We start from the raw sequence: 6,000 nt of genomic DNA, 5'->3' as shown, positions 1-6,000 counted from the left end.
CAATTTTGAAAATGTGCAAATATGCACTGTTTCTAAACTCTGTAGTTTGTTCCCATTTCAGAACTACATAGGTGTCTTTCATACCGATTTTTCCATGTATACATTTTCCCACAATAATTGCTATAGACCCGGAACAAAAAAAAAAAACCATTACAAAATGCTGCTCAGTTTTTTACTCTGGGTTCGTTGGGCTCTTGGTGAACCTACAAGTCCTATATATCCCCACAACCAGGAAGGTCCAGTGGATGTAACGGTACATTGCTTTCTAAGAGATGTGATAATTAGAAGAAGTTACAGGTGAAAACGTTGACTCAAAAGGCTGCTTTTTTCAACTAATTTTTAATTTTTCCTATATTTAACTGTTAGTTTCTATAACCCCTTCCATGCTGCGCAAATTCCGCCGCTGTGCTGACGGAATCTTGCGCGGGCGTGGTCATGACGGAACGGTTCCGTCATGAGCACAGCTCAACCGTGGCTCATGACGGAACCGTTCCGTCATGAGCACCGAAGGGGTTAAAGAAACCTTGATGGATCTACACAAATGACCCCTTGCTGAATTCAGAATTTTGTCTACCTTTCAAAAATGTATAGCTTTCCAGGGTCCATTATTGTTTTTGTACCCATTTCTACCATTAACTGGAAGGAGGTTGAAAGCACAAAAAATAGCAAAAAGAGGGTATGTCCCAGAAAAATGCCAAAACTGTGTAAAAAATGTTGGTTTTCTGACAAAATTCTGTCATTCCCTAAAAGCTGGAGAAATGGTGATTTCAGCCCCACAAACCCTTTTTTGATACCATTTGCAGAGAAAAACCCAGAAGCTTTCATTTGCAGCCCGTTTTTCCCATTTTTCACAAAAAAACCAAAAGTTTGCTGTATTTTGACTAATTTCTGGGAACCCTCTAGGAGAATCCACAAACCCTGGGTACCTTTAGAATCCCCATGATGTTGGAAGAAAAGGACGCAAATTTGGCGTGGATATCTAATGTGGTCAAAAAGTTACAGGGGCCTAAGCGCGCACTACCCCAAATAGCCCAAAAAAGGCTTAGCACAGGAGGGGAAAAGGCCTAGCAGCGAAGGGGTTAAGGCTCTTTTCTTCGCATTTTTTACCACCTTTCTAGGATACTGTCTTTGAATCAATCTATCACTCAGCTCCTCTGACTGTTGCATAAAATCCGCCGTGGAAGAGCAATTCCTCCTATACCGGAGGAATTGACCCACTGGCAGATTATCTTTGAGGGCCCGGGGATGAAAAGAATTGAACAATAGTAACGAGTTCCTATCGGTGGTTTTTTGGTGTACCTTCGTTGTCAATTGCCCCTGTTCCGCCTGGATATCAAGATCCAGGTAGGTTGCAGACTGGCGGTTGTAAGTCCAAGTGAATCTAAGGCTTTGGTCTAGTGTATTTAACCTATTCAAAAAGAGCAACAGGTCATCCTCAGTGCCTTCCCAAATACATAACACGTCGTCAATATATCGCTTCCAGAGAAAAATATTCCTCTGGAAGGGATTGGCATGGTGATATATGTGATGTTCTTCAAACTGGCCTACATAAATGCAGGCCAGACTGGGCGCAAAGGTTGCGCCCATTGAAGTGCCAGAGACTTGCAGGAATAGATCATTTTTATAGCAGAAATAGTTCCTGGTTAATGCGATTTCAATACATTGCAGGACGAACGACTGTGGTGTATCGTAAAACCACTCCTGTTCCTCCAGGGCGCGAGCTGCTGCCACCAGCGTCGCGTCCTGGGGGATACAGGTATATAATGACTCAATGTCGATCGTCACTAGAAATTGGGACTGTGTATCAAAATTCACAGTTTCCAATACATTTAGAATGTCTCTAGTGTCCTGCACAAAGGAGGCTTGTTTGATGACTGATTCTCTTAAGAAAAAGTCCGCAAATTGCGAAAGGGGCTCAAGAACAGATTGTATACCCGATACGATCGGGCGGCCAGGAGGAGGCCTGGCGGCCTTGTGAATTTTCTGAAGTATGTAGAATGCCGGTGTCCTTGATTTGGCATTCACAAGGAACTCAGCCTCCTTCGCAGTAATCCACTTCTTTTCTTTTGCTGTGGACACCATAGACCCAATGAGCCCCAGAAGTTCACTAACAGGGTCGCGTATTAAAGGATGGTAATTGTCACGGTTATTCAAAAGTCTGAGGATCTCATCCTCATAATCCCTGGTGTTCATTAGGACTATCGCACCCCCCTTATCTGCAGATTTAATGGTAATAAGGGGGTTATCCTGTAGACTTTTAATTGCTGCCCAGTCTTTTTTACTCATGTTGTTAAAGGTATGATTCTCATTCTTTTTTCAAGGACATCAATTTCATGGAGAATTTTATTTTCAAAGACCGCCACCTCTGGGCCCAGACTTGCTGAAGGTGGGCAGAACCCCGAGGGGCAACATAAATCAGAGGAAAACAGGGAGGGGGGCTCCTGTGTTTTATTGGCAAAGAATTTTTTGATTTTGATCTTTCTCATAGTTTCATGGAACTCAATACGGCATTTGAATTTATCGTGAGCTGGGGTAGGCACGAATCCTAGACCTTTATTCAAAACCAGTCTTTCATCGTCTGATAAGTTGTAATCAGATAAGTTCACTACAATGTCGTTTACAATTGATTGCGTCCTCGACTCCGTGTTATTCGAGGGGAAAACCCTTGCCACGTTTGATCTTGATTGAGTCGAGTCTGTCCTCTGCTCCTCGACCTCTGTGACCCCTCTGGTTTTGTCCTAAAAAAGACCTCAACAGTAGACCTAGATCTTCATTGGTTTGCTCGGGTTGATTGAATCTAACCCTATTGTTCTTATCAATCTGCCCACCTGGTCCGCTAACCTCATCTTCCTCCGAGGAGGTATTATCAAAGGTCCAATTATAGGGCGATCGTTTAGAGGGTTGTCTCCCTCCCCTGGCAAAACCACCCCGAAGTCTAACTTCGGTTCTCTGCTGGTAATAGCTATCTTCCACATATGGGAATGCCCACTCATGTGTAAAGCGTTCTAAATTACGTTTCAAACCCTTTATTTTCTGATTAATCATATAGTTTTTGTAATCAGAAAGGTCTTCCTGGATTCTGGATAATTGTTCCTTTGTGTCAGCAAGTGTGGTATCCCTCTTGATGTTCTCTTCTAATTCCAAAATCTCTTTTAAGAGATCCTCGCTTAGTCTCTTGGCCGTATTGATAATTAAAATTAACCAGTCACGGGTGCACTTGTTTGCGATGTAACTCCAATCAATCCTGAACTGGTTATCCTCCAAAAAAATGCGGGGCTCAATTCGTACAAGAAGGCTAGCAGGGGCAGCCCCTGCTCGCAAGTACTCAGTCATCAAAGCCCCGTGAAGGGCTATTCTGACCTGCTTTTTTTGGGACTGGCGGAACAGGGGCAATTGACAACGAAGAAACACCAAAAAACCACGATAGGAACTCGTTACTATTGTTCAATTCTTTTCATCCCCGGGCCCTCAAAGATAATCTGCCAGTGGGTCAATTCCTCCGGTATAGGAGGAATTGCTCTTCCACTGCGGATTTTATGCAACAGTCAGAGGAGCGGAGTGATAGATTGATTCAAAGACAGTATCCTAGAAAGGTGGTAAAAAATGCGAAGAAAAGAGCCTTAAATACACCACGCAGTGTCCTTTTGGAGACGATTCAAAAACCAAAAAGTGACTGCTTGCCTGTCGTTATGACATTTGATCCACTAGCAAGCAGACTCAGACAACTGATGCGAAAAAATTGGGATCTGTTATCTACAGCAGAATTTAAGATGCCATCTCCCAGGTTTGCATTTAAAAGAGCAGGCAACCTGAAGGATAGACTAGTGCATTCTCGAGTGAGAGTAGAGAAAAATGCATCTGGTCTCCCGGTGGGTCATTACCCATGTGGGTCATGCTCTGTATGTGGCCTGACTTCCAAGTGTGACAGAGTGACTTTACTGGATGGTAGAACATGGTATCTAACTCAGTTTACCAACTGCAACACAATGAACGTGATTTATCGTATCACGTGTGGGTGTGGTTTGCATTATATAGGTCTGACTTCAAGGAAGGTCAAGATAGGAATTCAGGAACATCTTAGTACCATCAGATTGGGGAAACTAACCACTAAATTTGTGCAGCATTGTGTCACTGAGAAACATGATTCTAGATCATTAACTTGGACTGTTCTAGAAAAGGTCAAGGGTGATGCTTCAAACATTGATACACTGCTAATTAATAAGGAGGCCCGTTGGATTTTTTCTGAAAAGGCAGACAGAATTGGATTAAATGATGGGATAGAATGGAACAGAATCTCCCTGTGAAGAATAGGGTGGTGATTGTCTTTCTTTGTGTCAGCATGCCCTCTGTATGTGCTACAAAAATGTGCAAAAATGAGCCTGCTTATGCCTAACAATGTTTATCATAAGGCTGTCAACATAACTCTTACCCCTATGAATTTACTGGTTATAAGCTGGTAATAAGCGTGTCTAAAATATGTCCAAAATAAGTAATATCGAATAACCATGTCTACATTGGTGTTTGGGTACAGTATGAGAAATCCCAGAAACACTTGGTGGTGGGCTGGTGAGAACTGCCAAGTTGCCATCATTTCCCTTTTAGAGAATCTGCCCTCTGATTATGCACACGAACGGGTGCTCATAGTGGTTGGGAGATCGTGCCACTATTATTAGGACTCAAATAATCTGTGGTAGACATTAATAACGATCGTGGCATTTATCGAGTAGTTGAGGCGTTTTAAAGATATGCCGGTATTTAGGAACACTCCACAAGCGGTTCCCTTAAAAACTTTGAACATTTGCACATTCTAAGATGGCGCTCCCTTTGACGTGACCTGGCACGTGATTTCAATGAAACTGACGGAAGTCACGTGGTAGATGACGGGTTTATCAATGGGCCGCGTTGAAGCTCCCGTTGCGGCTGAGACGAAGCTCGGGATGACAATTTATCGCGGTGAGACGTATGAGTGGGGGAGAGATACGGACTTGGGCACACTCATTCTTTTGAGTTAAAGGGATGTTTATGTGGGAGTCATGGACCTCGGTCCGGTGTAAAACTCCACTTTACGTGACTGTGTGTAAAAATGCTTTTTGCCGGTCAGCAAAAGTAGCCTGTGTTCAGTTTAAAATGAAGAGAAGGGATAAAAATGAGAGTGTTATAAATACCCTTCAATCTATATAATGGATAAATATAGGTGGTACGTTAGACGTTTGTTGGGAGTGATTGGGTGAAAAACTGGTTTCTGATCGAAGGCGTTTATGAAATCTTTTTACAGAATGCCCAAAGTAAAAGAGGGCTTGTGAAACATAGGATCACTGCAACATTTACAGTACCTGTTTTAGACGCTGTCGAGCCGGTATGAGAAACATTGGCTGACAACGGGTAACGATAAACCTTTGTTTTTTATATATGATTGGAAAAATATGGATCATGTGGGATTGTGTCCTGGCATTCAGTGAGTAACAGCAAGAACCCTTTTTCTTTATGTTTTGCAGTCACAAATAGTTCAGTACAAAATGTGCTGACAAGGTGAATGAAGTCCTGTTGCCCTGAAGAAATTGCCGTAAAAGTAAGGCAATGAAACATGTCGGCTCATTGGCTTCGTGTCTGTTAGAATACAGCACTTTTTATTTTTGAATTGACGCATGAGTAGAGAATAAAATTGTGGTAGTCATAGTTCTTTATCAATTTTAAAGTCAGGACTTTGGTGTGTGATATTCACATATTTTCACCTTTTGTTTTTTCATGTTTTTCATGATTTTTTCTGGTTTGGTTATCCAGTTTTCTTTGAACAAGGTGGCAACCTATGATGAGAAACGTGACAGTACTGGTGATGATCTAACCAGTTTCAGCCCGCTAAGGTGTTGCGCACGTGAGGTGCTACCTTGCTCTGCACATATTTTTTCACTGATTGCCACGGTGTGGGGTGCTATACCTTTGTGATTAAATATTTTTTTCACATATTGACAATTTTTTGAACACCTGCAGTGTTATTTTGGT

This window comes from Triturus cristatus, chromosome 7 (assembly GCF_964204655.1).
Source record: "Triturus cristatus chromosome 7, aTriCri1.1, whole genome shotgun sequence".
NCBI lineage: Eukaryota > Metazoa > Chordata > Amphibia > Caudata > Salamandridae > Triturus > Triturus cristatus.
This window is presented reverse-complemented; position numbering follows the sequence as displayed.